Raw genomic sequence first — 18,411 nt, forward strand, 5'->3', positions numbered from 1 at the left:
GACTTCAAAATATATATAATTTGACCCATAAGACCCGTCGGGTCCGGTTTTATCGCAAGTCGCATATGTATCGACCTCCGCTCTTTTATATTGTTCCGATGCGATATTGCGATATTGCGATATCGCAATTGCATAGTCTCGAGGTTTTTCCAGATGGCATGGCCTATGCCAACGCCGATTGCAATCCATCGATATCGGCGATCGCAATATCGCTTGGCACGGGGTCCCACCTTAAGCCCCATGCCACCACCGATGTCGATCCGCTGATATCGGCGATTGGCATATTGCATCGGCCCGGGGGTCCTCACCTTGTTATATGCGCATGTGCCTTCCTCCGACCCGATTTGTCGGGGATCGGAAATCGGGGATTTCTTCCCCTTTTCGCCTAAGTCCACCTTTGACCTCGTTCGATGTGATTTTTCTCCATAAAGCCTTTTAGGCCATTTTTTTGAAGATTTGCCTCTTTTTTCAAAGAACAAAGAACATCTTCTTTCTGTGATAACTTCTGCATACTAAGTCCACTTTTTCCCATTCAAGTTGCAACAGATTCAGAACGAGACGATCTCTACAATGGGGCTATTTATAAGAACTTGCTGGGACTTTCATTTTTCCTCTGTGAGGAACACTTAGACTCAGGAGTCTATCCAAAATCCATTTTGGATCATATGTGGACCAATGCAAACCCCATCAATTAGTGGCAGCCACTATCTATTGATCTTCATAGATGACTACACAAGGAAAACATGGGTTTATATCCTAAAATAGAAAAGTGAAGTGTTTGAGTGCTTTAGCCAATACAAGGCTCTTGTTGAGAAGCAATGTGGACACTGCATCAAAGTCCTCATGACTGACAAAGGTGGCGAATACATCTCAAATGATTTCCTTCAATTTTGTAGGGAGCATGGAATTCACAAGTAATTTACAACAAGATATACACCTCAACAAAATGGTGTGGAGGAAAGGAAAAATCAGACCATTATGGAAATGGCAAGGAGTATGTTGAAGGCAAAGCATTTGGAAAATGATTATTGGGCTGAAGTTGTCGCATGTGCAGCGTATATATTGAGTAGATGTCTAACCAAAAGCGTCTAGAACGTAGTTCTTGAAGAGACATGGAGTGGAAGAAAGCATAGTGTCACTCACATGAGAGTCTTTGGTTGTGTGGCATATGCACATGGCTCAGATGAGTTAAGGAAGAAGTTGGACAACAAGGGAGAGAAATGTGTATTTGTTGGATATAGTGATGAATCCAAAGCATACAAGCTCTACAATCCATCAACCAAGAAGGTCATAATCAATAGAGATGTTTAGTTCATAGAAGAGGAAGCATGGGATGGAAGTTTAGAGAAGAAAATCAATATGAAAGCATGTATACCACATGAGGACAAAGAGGAATTGACAACAACAAGCAATTCCTCAAACATGACTTCCTCTACACGTATTCAAGTGCAACAAAGCAGGCAGCAAGCAACACCATCAACAAATATTAGGACATCATCGCACAGTCAAGCGAGTGCTTTTCCAAGCACGCTGCAAAGCGCAACACCAAGTGACATGTCAAGCCCATCTTCAACAAACATAAGAAGACCAAAATTTAGAAATTTAAAGGAAATTGATGAGCAAGATGAAGTTGACATCAGCGCTGGTCTGAATTCATTATTTGCTTTGTTTTGTCATGTAGATGACCCAATCCACTTTGAAGATGCAGTCAAAGAATAAAAATGGATTGCTGCAATGGAGGAAGAAATAGAAGCAATAGAAAAGAATGACACATGGGAGTTAGTGGACTTGCCGCAAGGAAAACAAGTCATTGGAGTGAAGTGGGTCTATAAGACCAAGAGAAATGTCGACGGAAAGATTGAAATGCATAAAGCAAGGGTAGTTGTCAAAGGATACAAGCAGTGGCATGGAAGAGATTATTCGAAGATGTTTGCGCCAATCGCGGGGATGGAGACAGTGCGTACAATTGTAGCGATTACTGCGCAACATAAATGGAAAGTGTATCAAATGGACGTAAATTCAACGTTCTTGAATGGAGTGTTAAAAGAGGAAGTGTATGTTGCGCAACCACCTGGTTATGAGGTAGAAGGCCAAGAAGACAAAGTGTATCGGTTGAGGAAAGCTCTTTATGGGTTGAAGCAAGCACTGCGTGCATGGTATAGTAGGATAGATGCTTACTTGTTGGACAATGGTTTCGACAAATGTGACGGTGAGCCTACTCTCTACATCAAAGAGAATGGTGGTAAGATTCTCATTATTGTCTTATATGTAGTTGATTTAATTTTTACAAGCAATGATGATTTCCTCATCGTTGATTTCAAACAAGTCATGAAGAATGAATTTGAAATGACTGACTTGGGGTTGCTAAGATATTTTTTGGGCATAGAAATAAAGAAAACAGAAAATGGCATTTTTATCTCTCAAGCAAAGTATGTGGCAGACATTTTGGAGAGATTTAAGATGCAGGACAACAAGTCCGCACCAACTCCAACTGTCATGGGGTTGAAGTTGAACAAAGAAGATTGCAACAATAATGTCAATCCAACATTATACAAAAGTATGATAGGCAGCTTGATATATTTGACCACCACTAGCCCGGATATAATGTATCCAGTGAGCTTGGTGTCGAGGTTCATGGAGAAACCTAAGGAGACACATTGGCAAGCAGTGAAAATAATTCTAAGGTATTTCAATGGGACAAAAAAGTATGGTATTTTGTAAGCCGCAACATATGATTTCAGGTTAGTTGGTTACACTGATAGTGATTGGGCAAGAAGTGTCGATGATAGAAAGAGCACGCCAGGATATGTTTTTCATTTGGGTTCCAGAGCCATTTCATGGGCCTCTAAGAAGTAGCCAATAGTACCACTATCAATAACATAAGTTGAATATGTCGCCACAATAGCACGGGTGTGTCAGGTAGTTTGGATGAGAAGGATGTTGAGGGATCTTCACCATGACCAAGAGGAAAGACAACTATTTTCTGCAACAACACATCAGCAATTGCATTATCAAAGAATTCTGTTTTTTGCAAAAGGACCAAGCATATTGATGCTAAATATCATTTTATCAGAGAGTTTATTAATAATCATGAAATTGTGTTGCAGCACTGCAGGTCATATGAACAATTTGCTGATATTTTCATAAAGCCATTGGAATGTGAGAGTTTTTTTTATCTAAGAGATTGTTTGGGAATTGTCAATGGCGGAAATTGTGATTAAGGGGGAGTGTTGGAAATAGTAATCTCAACCACTGCCTTAAACACTGTGACAAACACCATGCTTGCACAGTGAACTACTACACGGTTGCAATTTTGTTTGCAGGCGAAAGGACTGAAGTCAGAGCAGAAGTACATCGTTGATCATTCCGAAACAGAGGAGAGTTTAAGGCATTTAATGAAGTTCAGTAAATAGCTATGGAGTAGATCGTTGACCATTCCACAACAGAGAAGAGAGTTTAAGGCATTTAATGAAGTTTAGTAAATAGCTATGGGCAAACATTTACTCTGCTACTATTGCCCACACTACACAACCTTCAAGTTCAGAAAACCAATTACTAACTTAGTGATGCGTAAATCGCAGTAAGTCTTCTATATTTTCACTTGGCGCTGGAGCCTCCATTTATCACGCGAATGTATTTTTTTTATGTTTTATATTATAATCAATAGTATGTTATGCTGCGATGTGATCTTAAACATTCATGAGTAAATTCACTGAACCCTTTTGATTTAACTATGTTTTGCCATGAGTTATGTCGAGTGTTTTACCAAATCTCTTTGCGATTTCTATGTCACAACATAAGACTACCTTGCCCCAACCAAATAGAGAGTGAAACTCACCTTCTCTGCCCGGTAAAATCTTCTAACAGAAATCACATTAAATGTGTGGAATATCTAAAACAAATTGTCATCATCATGTTCACAGTTCGACCCTTTTCTCAATTCGTTGAATCCCACATCATGATCAACGTCGACTAAGTTGGATCCCACTCAAATGTCCGGTCGATTGGCAACTTGCTCACACAATAACGACGAAAACGAAAATGTAAAGCCGCACCTTGGAAGAGACGCCGTAACTTCGACAATGAGAATCATTCAAAGTGGCCAACCGAACATCAGAGGAAACAAAACCCCACTTGTGTAAATCACGCAGCATAGTCGACACGCCGTGGTCCCCAATTATCGGCAAGTCCAAGATTTTGGTTGAAACTCTTAAACCCGCTCTGGTCTGCCGACCAGCCCTAGAAACCAGCTCGTGGTTTCTCTGAGTTCGGTGGATACCCTCCCCTATATATAGACACTAACATTTTCCAAGTATCCAGTATTCTGTTGCATAGAATTTATGATAAATTTGTCTGAATTCGAGACATGGGGAGTTGCGTTTCTTCAAATCTAACTTCTTCCGTGCCATCTACTGCAAAACTCATATTGATGGATGGGAACATCCAGGAGTTCTCTGAAGAGATGACAAGCCGAGAAATTCTGCGAGAATATTTGGACCACTTCATCTGTAACTCAGATGGCCTTTACGTCGGTCAAAATATCTCCCAGGTTCTGGGCGATGATGATCGATTGCAGATTGGGCAGCTTTACTTTCTTCTTCCTAACCGGAAGTTACAGTTTTTGTTGACAGATTCAGACATGGCTCCTCTTCTTTTCAAGATTAGCGCTGCGCTATCAAAAGACAAGAAGAAGGCGACTAAGCAATCAAAATTATCATGTCGGTTTGGTAAAGCTAAAGCGCAAGTGCAGCCCTTGTTTGATATTCACATTCAAGTTTCAACCTGATGAATTTGGAAAGGAATGCCACTATTCCTCCGTTTGTTGTATGTCCAGGGGCCGGAATATTCCAACCTCAAATTCAAGAATTAGAGGGCGAAACCAATACCAAGCTAAGTTGGAGACTATTGCTGAGACTCCGTGATCGATGGTAATTGTGACTTTCCTGTGGCTAACATTCATAAATCAAGAAAAGAGCAATGGTCTGGGTTTACATGTCTTGTTTTTGTACAGCCATAGCTTCAGCTGATTTATGATTGGGGAAGCATTTTTATGGTGGGAATGGGATATAAGAGTGACATGAAATCACAAAACTTTAGGAGGAAAGCATAGTTTCAGCTTGCAACGCTGTGGCATCAGATTTTTTATGGCATTCGCACACTGGTGGGAGCCATGTGGAACAAACTCCAAGAAAGCCAGTCTGGAAAGTTGATTGCGTACAGGAATCACTGATTGAAGCTCTCGAGGCTTTGAATTGCAACATAGCTTTGCTCAATAATGTAATTACAAGCGTACGTTTTGCAGCATCTACCACAGCCACATGCCTCTCGGAATTCAAGGGCAAATTATGTGACTATAAAAAGAGAAGTAGAGTGCAGGAAGACTCCAACAATAATCTGAAACATCAACAGCGCTGACGTTGCCGATAGGTGAAGCAGGAAGGAGATTAACAGACTAACTGGTTTGAATGAAAAATGAGCAGTTACTGAAAATGCAAAGCCGCTTTGGCTAATTTTATAATGCAAATTGCAATTTAGTAAATTTGATTGTAATCCATACAAAAAATAAAAAATTTATTCCAAAATTCTCAATTATGGCTCGGATAGGATGTGTGTGTTTTTTTTTGGGTTTAGATGTACCCAAATTTCGTAATTGTTAATACAAATGAACGTATCACACAATGTTTTAAACATATGTATTATAGATAATAAACGCTATAATTGTGTAGCAATTGTGTCATTGTGGATTTTATAGATTAATATGATGGCGATTTTATAACATGGATAACATTTAATTTATAATTTACAAATTAATATGATGGGATTTTATAAGACGGATAGTATTGAATTTGAATTTATTTTATTTTTAAAATATATTTTAAATAATTGAAGTATTTTTTAATAATTTATTAATAAAAAGTGAATAATTTGTATAATTAAAATTAATTAAATTATTAATAATTTAAGTGAATATAAGATAAAATAAGTGTTGATGATTATGATGATGGTTAACGTCTAAACTTTGGTCTATGGGATCTAAAGAAACGGATTATTTAGTTTGATTTAAGATTTTATTCCTATGCTTAAAAAGTTTGGAGAGAAGTCTTCCGACTTCACTGTAATTTTGACAACGTAAAAGGCTAGGAAGGTTTGAAACTCAGATCTAATGTGGTTGTACGCGGGGCACTCTAAGAGGAAGTGATTTTCATCCTCCATGTTGGTATTCTCACAGAGATGGCAGAACCTTTCCATCCATGGTGTTTTAGGAACTGCCCAACGACTCGTTTCACTATGGAGCTCATGAGAGTTCATTCTAATCTTGGCTATATTAATTTTCTTCTTTAAGTTAATTAAAACAGAGAGATACTTTTGATCTTCTAGGCTGGGTTGATGACCTCCTTATAATATCTTAATTTTCTTTTAGCTAATATTTGTTGTTTAGTTTCAAATGTATTTAAATTAAAGAAAAAAAAAGTATTTTGATAATGACAACCAATTGATAATTATAGGATGACTCATAAGTATGTGAATTTGAGGGTATAGATTAAATCTACTGCATATGCTTCTCTTATTCTTGGAATCAAATATGAATATGACATTAAGCAAAAGTCTAATATGCATAGAAATGATATTCTACTAATACCCTTACATATAATTACCTTGTTACTAATAATTATTATGTGCGATTTAGAAATGTTATAATTTCTCTCTATATAAGTGCGATTTAGAAATGTTATAATTTCTCTCTATATATTAAAGGACGTTGAATTTTTTTCATTAACATTAGGGCTTTCTTATATTTTATATAAGTTTAAGTTAAAAAATATAAAAATAAATTTTCTTTTGTTGAATTGAGGCTTCTGTGATCCATATCAAGTTTAAGAGAAATACTTCGGCATAAATCACAAGATAAAACATTTGTCGATGCGTTTCGAACCAACTAGTGTGGTTCATCATCAGGACAAGTTGAAGAGACAGATCCAGCTTAGCATGTTAAATAGTTTGAGCAGAGCCTCCAACGACTATCACGACTAACGGCTACTTTTGACCATAGGACCAGAGTCAAAATTAGTTATCTTAGGTGACCAATAAAAATATATAAATTAATTTAAATGGTCTTTAAGGTTAGTCAAAAAGGGGCATAGATTGTTAAAAAATATAAAAATAAACTAAAGATATATCAAATTAAACATTTTAAATTATTAAAAATTTAATTAATAAATATAATATTTTAAAAATATATTAAAATTTTAGAGAAGAGTAAACTATTTTTATTTAAATATAAATATAATAATTTTTATTAAAATATAACTTAAAAAAACGAAATTTAAAGATTTAATTTATAACTATTTAATTTCAATAACTTTTTTTGTGCTAAATTGAATTAACTTAATTATGATAATGATGATGATGGTTAATGTCCATTGAGACCAAACTTTGGTCTATCGGATCTAAAGAAACAAATTATTTAGTTTGATTTAAGATTTTATTCCTATGCTCAAAAAGCTTTGAGAGAAGTCTCCCGAGCTCACTATATAATTTTGACATCGTAAAATGCTAGAAAGGTCAATATTGCAACAAAGATTATGAAATGAGATTTAATGTGACTGTACTTAAGGCACTCTAAGAAGAAGTGATTTAATATAAATAAATAAATATTAACTATTTTTTTATATAAATTTAAATTATACTTTGAATTAAAATTTCATAGATTTCATATTAGATATTATATATAAGGTTAGGATCAAATATTATTAAGATATCTATTATTTTTTAGTTAAAATTGAAGTATTGATTAATATAAGAAATTAGTTTATTTGAATATATAATTTTTATTGAAAATACATTTTCATAATAAAAAAATGTTCAAAAAAAAAATTTTTAATTTTCAAAATATAAGAAAATAATTAATGATTTCAAATTTAATATAAAAAAAAAAAAATGAAAATTTGAAAAATTATCATAATGATTACTAGTAGTTTAAGGATTTGACCTTTTAGCCTTTTTTGAGCAAACTCCTTTTGTGCTTGAAATCTAGTGAAATATGAATCAATGATGTACAATGTGTACATATTAATATGTATAGGAAACAACTGAATTAGTTTCCGAGTCTTCACGGACTCCAATAACTACTCAAACTAACCAAAGATTAATCCAAGGCTTAGTTGTCTACCATTCCCCCCTTAATCCGAAGGGATGTACCAAAGTACAAAATCTATAAAATAAATTAAAATTTTGCATGGAATCTTCGATATGTGTGGCCAGGGGAAAAAAGAGGGTGTAATGATGTTTAACAAAAAATCAAGCTAATAGTATGACAGAAACAAATCACTATTTCTCAAAACATTAGTTTGCATTTAATTTTGATGGCTAAAGGAAAGAGTGGGCGTAATGACATGTAATCAAAGTTCATGCTAACAATATAACAAAATCATATCACATTGTAAGATAACGATATGACATTCAATTTTTACGGGACACAAAGGTCGATAACATTAAAAATCAATAAAAGTAATCATTACTAAGTAAGAAGTGAAGGAATGCAACCAATCATATTATAGAAAAATAAATTTAAATGTTCTTAAATAATAATAAAATTTAATTTATAAAGTTAAAACTATTGCCCAGGTGTTGGTGTCCAAGTATGAATCATGCAATTTGCTCAATCCACATTTAATTGTGAACCCGGGGTTCTACCTCTTGTTTCAAGGCTATCATGCATTGTATGTGTAGGCCACAATTTCCATACCCGACATTGAACATTAACTATAAATTCATCAATGTGTAACAAGAAGCAATATTGTAACATCAAATAAGAGTAACAACAACTAATAAATGTAACAACAATAAGAGTAACAATGATAAGGACTGACAACAACACACCGATAAACATTCAAAACAATAATAAACTCACAGAAATAAACCTAACACACATCTAATCCAGCAGCACCTGGTCAAGAGAGTGGGCCCAACTCCCTGATCAGGGTTGTGGCAAGATCAATGAATCATGATATGCTCAGAAGATCAAACTGCCATTAATTAAAGAAATATTACAAGTGTGCTATTACATATTCAAAGTGTTTTTATCCTGTAACCTTAATGACTCTTAACAATGATAGCTTTCACAGCCCGCAACTCTACTTTATACAGTTTGTCAATAATACAATTCCCAAAATCACGACAATGCCTGCCTTTAATTACATGGTAATTTTCAAAGCAAAACAAAATGTGAAAGATAACAGTGTATCAATCGAAAGATTGTTTCACTATTGCAGCCAGTATCCAAGGATAGCGTTGCCAACTTTGATAACATCATGCAGTGAATCACGGTCCTGGTCATCCTCCCTTTAATATTTACAAAAATAACTGAATTAGCAAGCCGCTTAGGTAATACTCTCCCATGACTATGCTTCATTGACCGATAATCCATAAAGACATGACAAGAGGTATACCTGTGCATTTTAAGATATTGATTAACCAATAATGTCGTGAAATGGATAAAAAGGACAAGGTAAAAAGGTGAGTAAAAGTATGCAAATCTAGCCACCAACATCACCCCCCAACTGGTCTTACTGCATGTCCTCATGTGGTTCGTCTCTTGCGCAAATCTGGGTTGGAGTTGCGATGATCAGCATGAAGATGTGCAAGATTGTATTTTGTGGACATCTTTGTTCTTGGAGACTTATATCCATATGTCTGGATGACTTCTTTCCACCAATTCTCATCTACCTCGTAAGAGGGAGTGTACTGATCAGCTGGCAGCCAGATAATGGGAAATCGAAACCTAAAAACCATCCATCAGACCCCACGAAGCTGCATGCATGCAATATACCGAGGTACCCTATTTAAGGCCTAAACAAAATTGGGGGCCCCAAAAGGCTCACGTATTCTGACGGCTGATGACAATAACATCCACCATTTTTTATAGCTGTCCCGAACCTCCTCCTGACAAGTGAAGATTTGTTTTGTGCATATGTCGACACACCATTTCTGGGTTTCCAACATCTGTTCTTTTCGTCCTTCGATTGCTAAGAGGGTTTTGTGCCTATTATAAACATTTATAGACTCACAATTCTCCATCCAAAGGACAAGTGGCCTATTTGCCTGATTTTCTTCAAATGTGTCAAAGGCCTTTTTCCATTTAACCTGATTGACTGTGTAGGAGGTAAAGGCTCTCAGTTGAATGTCTCCTACATATGGCATTGGGTTAAATTATTGATCATTGCCTAGAAACTAATCGTGCATGTACAATTCACACATCAAGTGTTGATCCAGAATATTGTGGCATCTCAAGATGTGCAGAAACTGCATTGAATCTTCCATCTCATGACTAAGCTCTTGGCGGATACTCTCTAAACAAAATAATAGATATTGTTCATGAAGGAACAAGGTGTAGCTATGAGTAGGGGGGCGGCAAGCCATTGCCTGTTGTGCCAAGGTCAAAATCTCTTCCTTATCGGCCTTTAATAGCCTCACCTGCTGTTCCAGGTCCTCAATCGCTTCTGTGGTTTCTCCTCCTTTCTCTTTTCCTTCTCTATTGTTCTATGTAGCCAGAGACTTCTCTCGTAGCTTTCTCATGAATTTTCCTTATTCCTTCACGGTGAGCTTCTAAGGGAATAGTCCCCCGTTGAAGGCGAGTTGTCATAGCTTGCCACTTCTGAATTTCTGCAGTCATAACAAACTCCCATGCTTCGATCACATGCAAAAATGACTCTGTTTGTGTAGCCATTGAGTTCATTGGCCTATCTTCAGTCTGTTTTTCCACTAAAATAGTTTCAAGCTGGGGCTTCACAATTTTATTCTTGTGATTTCTCACTCTTCTCCGTAAGTGCTGCATCTGTTTCCTCAATTTCATGATTTATATTTTCAATTGCATATTCTCTCTGAATTGCGCTTGATATCTTTCTTTAATAGGGGGTCTCCTTAGCGCACATTTCTCAATGAAATCTTATTTTATAACAACTTCTTCCACAGGTCTCACAGCTAGTCTAGGGCCTAGTGGGTTGACGTTGACAAAATCGTCAACTAGTTCTTGTTTTACTCTGATTTCTTCCATTTGTTCCTCGACTCGAGGAACAACCCCACCATCTCCTTCTTTAAGTCTCAAAGTCTCTGCATCCTTCCTTTGTGGCTCTAGATTCACTACAGGGTCTTGTGGGATAGTGTATTTGACACCCTCTTCTTGCAGTTGATCCGTCACTCGACTGCCCTCTTCCATTTGAATAGTAATGGTTCCTATCCTCCATGGGTTAGTTTTGTTAGCAAAATCGTCTTTCATTTGCTCGAAAATGGTCTCTAACCCTTGCGGGTTAGCCTGATCAGCAACATCCTCTTCCATCTGCTTAGGAATGGTTTCTAACCCTTGCGGGTTAGTCTTGTCAACAATGTCAACCTCCATCAGCTAAGGAATGGTTTCTAACCCTTGCAAGTTAGTCTGAACAGCAACATCCTCTTCCATTTGCTCAAGAATGGTTTCTGTAGAAGTAATACCGGCCATAGCTTATTCATTTTTACCTCCAGTCGGCACTGGTTCTTGTGTGGTAGTGCCAACCTCCAACCCTTCAATCTGCTCAATTTTTAATTGACCCTGATTTTTGAATAACAATGTCGATAATGGTGCCCTTAGCTTTCCCAACAAATATTAGGATCGGGGGAGAAGCTTCTTCTTTCTCCATGTGTCTAGAGGAATGGGTTTTCCTTGCCCCTTTTGGAAAAGATGCAAGAAAAGGAGAGTGAGTAATAATTTCATCAATTTTCATTCTCTCAATGCCTGCTGATGCAGGCCCTCCTTCCTCTTATTCTATGTTCATTGACTATTCTATGCTCCCTTTTTCTCTTCCTTCTGCATGTGCATCTTCCAAATTTTCCTTCTGCCCAGCAACCGACACTGGTTCTTGTGGAGCAGTGTCGATTGTGGTGCTTGTTTCCTCCAAGGGTTCCACATCCATTTGAGTGGGTGGTGCTGGTTCTTGTGTGGTAACACCACCTTCATTTTCATATAGAGATTATTCAACTACTTGGATAGGTGGTGCTGGTTCTTGTGTGTCAGCACCACCTACATTTTCAACCAAAGGTTCCTCAATTGTTTGAATAGGTATTGTTGGTTCTTGTGTGTCAACACCACCTACATTTTCAACCAAAGGCTCTTCAATTGTTTGGATAGGTGATGTTGGTTCTTGTGTGTCAACACCACCTATAACTGCATCCAAGGGTGGTGATTTCCTTCTTAAATTGGTAGTCGACGCTGGTTCTTGTGGAGCAGCATCAACTGCACTCTCTTCTATCTCCATTGCATCTATCTTTGTTGGGCCAACAAGCGACGCTGGAACAACGTCATCTATGGCCTCTTCTTCCACTGCTACATCTTCTTCCTCTTCCCCTGCAAGAAATATGCCCACAAGTTCTTCCTTCGCCAGCTCGGTGAATTGTGGCAAAGCCACAACAGTTCAAGACAAAGCATTCACCACCAATAATCTAACCAAACCATGATTTGTGAGAATCGCTAATGGTTTTCGAGACCATAGGGAATATTGTGCCATCAAGTGAAGGGTGCTCCATAGGAAGTATGGCATGTCTAAAGTATGAATCTGCGCATGATGAAACCGAAGGCATGCAAGGATTTTGAAATGATACTTAAACAATGTAGACAAACGACCTTCACAGGTAACATACCTCATAAAAAAATATGCCACCTCACCCCATGGATATGGCAGAGATTTATGATCATACCCTCTTCCTTTTTGGACCATTGTCTCCCCAACCTGCAAAAACAATTCTGGAAACTTTGGTAGAGGAGACTTCCGAGAGAACCATTTCTCACCGCCTCGCTATAATTCATTGACAATCGAAATTGCTTCCTCCAGGACAGAATTATCCAGCCCATAAACTATAGAATGATTTCCTTCTAGGTTTAACACAAATTCCACTGTGATGGCTTCATCAAATCCTTGTAGCCTCTCAAAATACACATGCCACCCTGCATCTAAGAAGACTTGCCAAACATATGCATTGCATCAAACCTGCTATGTGCTCTTTGGTTTGAGTCTCACAGCCTACCCACCCATTCTGCAACGTGATCCGAATTTAAACAGGAACGCAACAATTTACAGAGATAACCATAAACATAGAGATGCAGTGGAAATAATACTTCATTTCATTAATGTAAAATACTGAAATATGCTTACAAACACAAATGCAAATAAACTAGCTAGGGCAATGGTAGCTTATCTATGAGAAGAGATGCGATGGCTACATGCCTCTGAACTCTGTTACAATGAGGCTCGAAGGCCTATTTATTGTTTAGAAACAATGTAAAACCCTAAACATCCAAAAACCTAACCCTAGAAGATGAAACGCCAAACTATGGGCCCCGTTTGGCTAAATTGGTACATCAACTTCTCGGGGTCGTAACTTTGGCATACGATCTCCGTTTGACGCACACAATATCTTGTTAAAAAGATCTATTGGAGAACTACAACTTCGGGAAGAGTAACATCAATCTGTGGACCCATGTTGCTCCCAAGTTTCCCAAAAAAAGTCTTTTAGGGCCTCAAAATGGCTCTGGAAGTTCAGGACCCGAAAAACTACTAAAAATAGTAAACCGTGCTACAATTACAAAACTGAAAAGCTGAAAGAAACAATGATGGGGGTCCAAGTGGACTTGGCAGGTGGTCACCAATATCCACATGGATCATTCCTCCCCCCTTAGGAAGAAATGGTCCCCATTGCATTGAGTTCCTCTATGAGATGAGGAAACTTCTGCTGAACTTGGTCCCTGGTGAGACACTTGCCCTAGTGAAGGAGTTGGCCTGCTTTGACAACTCGATACAGTTGGATATTCTGCTGGCGAGTGTGCTTGATCTATGTGTCCATGATCCAATCAGTTGTAGCTTGTTCCATGTAATCTGGATTTAACTTTGTGGGTGTGAGCTGTTCTGCAATGTCAGATGTGTCTAGTAATGGTGGAAAGTATGGCGAAGGCGGTCCACATTGAACATTGGGTGCAAGCCAAGGAATGGGGGAATGTCGAGGTCAAATGCATTGTCTCCCACAGCCTTGGTAATGGTTTAAGGACCATATCAGAGTGGTCTGAGTTTCCGATAGGCTCCAGTAAGGCGTTCCTTTTGCAAATGCAACCAGACTTTATCGCCCACCTGAAACTTGTGTGGCACCCAATGTTGATCATGTCGTTGCTTGTACTTGGCATTTGATTTCTCCAGAATGTCATGGACTTGCTAGCGAATATGTTGGATGTGCTCAATGAAGTTGTTTGCCTTAGTTGTTTCAAACTAGACATGAGCCGAATCTGCGTGAGTAGCTGCAAATGGCATGGCCACATCAATGGGACACAGTGGTTGGAATCCCAAGCCCACCTCAAAAGGGTTGTGGCCAGTCGAGCTATGGAGAGCCTGGTTGTAGCTGTGTTGAACATAGGGGAGGCTCTCGTCCCATGTGCGTGGATGCTTTAAGTTGTACATGCAGAGAATGTGTACGATCATCTTGTTGACAACCTCTATCTGGCCATCAGTTTGAGGATGGAAGGCTGTGGACTTAGTGAGTTTGGTGTCTAGCATTGACCAGGGACTGGACCAAAATGTACTGAGGAACCTACTATCCTGATATGAGATGATAGACTGTGGGATCCCAAAGTGTACCAAGACTCGTTCAAAGAAGAGTTTAGCAATGGCTTCCGCTGTGATATTCTTCTTGCAGGTCGCCATAATTCCCATCTTCGAGAACCTGTCGATGACCACAAAAACATAGTAGTTTCCATGCTTAGTGGAAGGAAGGCCTGACATGTAATCCATGGAGATGGATTCCCAAGGTCGACTAGGGGTAGGCAGCAGGGTATAGAGGCCTTGCTTCTTGATGGTTGGTTTGGCAATGGCACAAGCAATGCATGATCTGATGTACTTCCCGACATTCTGTCGAATATTCGGCCAATAGAAATACTTCTGCAGTACTGCCACCATTTTCTCGACCCCGAAATGCCCAGCAGCCCGACTGTAGTGTGATTCCCAAATCATCTTGGCACGCTCACTTGAAGGAACACAAAGGTGACCTAGGTGGCTTAACAGGGCATCTTGGAGGTGAAAATCTGGAACATGCTAACCCTCCAAGAGTGTCTGGTATGTGTGGCCGAATTCTAGGTCACTTTTGTAGAGAAGTGGCCAATCAGAAGTCTTGTTCCCACAAGAGTTGAGCACGGTGGTTAACACCATGATCAATGGTCGACTGAGGCAATCTGCAACATTATTGGTTTTTCCCTTCTTATACTTGATATTCAATGGAACTGTTGCAGGTATGTTGACCACTTCTGATGGCGATCATTCTGCAAATTCCCTTAGGTCTGTATGAACTGCAGGGGTCGGTGGTCTATTTGGATGACTGTTTCCTTCCCCAAAATGTAATGCTTCCATTATCGGTAGGCCTGCACAATGGAATATATCTCTTTGTCATAAGTGGGATACTTCCAGACTGTCTCTGAAAGTGTCTGACTGTGATATGCCACTGGATGCTCGTGTTGAGTAAGGACTGCCCCAATAACATAGTTAGAGGCATCTGTCTCGACCTCAAATGGTTGTTGCAAGTCTGGTAATGGGAGCACTGGTGCCGAACAGAGGTGACATTTCAACTCTGTGAATGCCTTTTGTTGAGATTCAGACCAAAATAATTTTTCTTTCGCTCCTCCTTTGGTGACTTGACTAAAGGGCCAAGTGATATGAGAAAATCCCAACATGAACCTACGGTAGAAGTTGGCAAGACCTAGAAAGCTACAGAACTCTGTCAGAGTATTTGGAGATGGCCAATCCCGAATGACTTGGATCTTGGATGGATCCACATGCACCCCCTGTTCATCAATAATGTATCCTAGATATTGACCCTAGGTCATGCCAAACATGCATTTCTCCAAATTGTCACATAACTTGTGTTGTCGTAGTGTTTGGAGAACCTCTCGGATGTGTTGGAGGTGCTCTTCCCAACTATGGCTGAAGATTAGGATGTCATCCAAGTATACCACTACAAATGAGTTGGTGAATGGCTACAAGATGTCATCCATTAACCTCATGAAGGTTTCAGGAGCATTCATGAATCTGAAAGGCATAACCAACCATTTGAAAAGGCCCTCCTTGGCTTTGAAGGTAGTATTCCACACATCGGAGGGTTTGATTGGTACCTGGTGATATCCTGACTTCAAATCGATCTTGCTGAAATATTTTGCCCCCTTCAGTTGGTCCAAAAGTTCATCAATCCGTGGGATCGGGCACCTATTACAGATAGTGATCTTGTTCAGATTTTGATAGTCAATACAGAGTCTCCAAGTCCCATCCTTCTTCTGTACCAACACAATCGAGCTCCCACAGGGCGATGAACTCGAACGGATGTGAACTTTCTATAGTAGCTCCTGAATCTACCTCTTGATTTAATCGTTCTCCAGAACAGAACACCGATAGATTGGTCCATTGGGTAGTGACGCACTTGGGTTCAGATCGATGGATTTCTTGACTTGACAGTGCAGAGGAACCCCTACGGGGGAGGTGAAGACGTCCTTGTACTCCTCCATGACCTTGTCCATCTATAGTTGTCGTGTGGAGGGGCCCTGTCTGGAGGTTGTGGCCACCGTCTTCTTCTTTCCTTGAGGGCATATCATTAGAAAAACAAATTTCCCAGTTTTGGAAAAGAGCTTACCTCATTGTTTTGCAGTAACCAAAGAGATGGCGGTAGGTGGTGCTACCTCTGGTATCCTGTACAACTTATTTCCCAAAGTAACAATAACAACTTGGGGCCTTGATTCATATGCAGCTTGTCGGTTCCACAAGTACAGTTGTCCTAATAATACATCACAAACTTCAAGGGGAGTAATGTCACACAATACCTCATCTGTGAAGGGCTTGATGTTGTATGGAAGGCGACACTGATGCCTCATGCGAAGATCTCGTCCTTTGTGAAGCCACCCAATGATGTATGGTTGTGGATGTGCTGTCGTCGGTAAGCCTAGCTACTTCACGACCTCTACCAAAATGAGGTTCTTTTGGCTCCCGCTGTTGATAATGAATTGTATCAGGGAGCCCTTTACCCACATCTAGGAGTGGAAGAGACGCTCCTCCTCCTCTAGATCTTCGGGTTCCTCCTTCTGGATCTTCATGGTGGCAACGGTGGCATTGGGCTCTGCATCGATAATCTTCTTCCCTTTGTCATTCTCCTTGTTGGGTTCTGACTCAGAGTTAGAACATGCATTTGATTCTAAAACCTTTAGCTCGGCCACCAGTGACTGCTTGGCCTGAATCTCACTTGTGTTGTGAGTGAAGCTCTTATGGAACTCACACCACTTTCCTGTGTCCTTTTTCGGCTTCGCGGCACTGTTCTTTGCTTGCAGCTTTAGCGGGTTGTCTTGGGCCGCCTCGCCTTGGATTTGTCCTTTGTTCTGCGGTTTGTGGGCACCTTTCCCTTGCTTCAGATTCACAGATCCAAAGTTTCGCTTCTTCTATTTAAACTTTTGCTCAACCTTGAAGGCATATCGGTATGCCGTGTCGAGCGAGGAGATGTTCAGGAATTCTATTTCTTCCTGGATGTACTTGTGCAGGAAGCCGTGATATTTGAGTATCAAATGCTACTTCAAATCCTTAATACCCAAATTTGTGTGAAGGGTCTGGAAAATATTGGTAAACTCCGGCACGTCTTGGTCCCTTCCCTGCCGCAACGTGGTCCACTTTATGTATTGATCCTCATAGCTTCCAACAAGGTAGTATTGCTCCTTGATGCAATCCCGGAATGAATTCCAAGTGGGTGCGACTGAAAATAGTGAACCTGTACTTTCATCCTTCTGCTCACAGTAGGTTTCCCACCAGTCCTTGACGTGGGGGGCTTTTTTGAGAAGAGCGAAAATAATCTTTTCCCGACTGGAAAAATTATGAACAAAAAAATAGCCCTCTAGTAGATTTAACCATTTATCGACGGCATCTGCATCTATATAATCCTCGAATATGGGGATTTCAAAATTAACTTGTACCTTTAATGGTGTGGCGTTTCTAGAGTAGCTGTTGGAAGTCGATGCATCACCCCTGGGTAGTCGTTGAAGCATCTGGGCAAAGCTGTCCATCATCGTGTTCCTTTGTCGCTTGAGGGCTTCTTCGAGCAAGATTTTGATAGGATCTCCTGCCCCCTCATCTTTCTTTTCATTCGCCATGGGAGGCCGTTGGGATTTGTGAGGCTGGTATTGCAAAGGTTCGACTAGTTCAAGCCCTAACTCCTTATATCCCGACCTCGTTGGGGACATGCAAAGAAAAACAGAGAAAAAGCAAACCACTCTGATACCATTGATCTAGATTTAAACAGGAACACAACAATTTACAAAGATAACCATAAACACATAGATGCAATGGAAATAATAGTTCATTTCATTAATGTATATTA

The 18,411-nt window shown here is 39.3% G+C and overlaps 1 pseudogene; it reads left to right on the forward strand.

The window, feature by feature from the left end:
• Positions 1-4,366: 4,366 nt before the first annotated feature.
• LOC149198288 (uncharacterized) lies at positions 4,367-5,419 on the forward strand (annotated as a pseudogene).
• Positions 5,420-18,411: the final 12,992 nt, after the last annotated feature.

The sequence above is a fragment of the Pinus tabuliformis genome, chromosome 2_2, assembly GCF_031772625.1.
Source record: "Pinus tabuliformis cultivar Carrire ecotype Pingquan chromosome 2_2, CPIR1, whole genome shotgun sequence".
NCBI lineage: Eukaryota > Viridiplantae > Streptophyta > Pinopsida > Pinales > Pinaceae > Pinus > Pinus tabuliformis.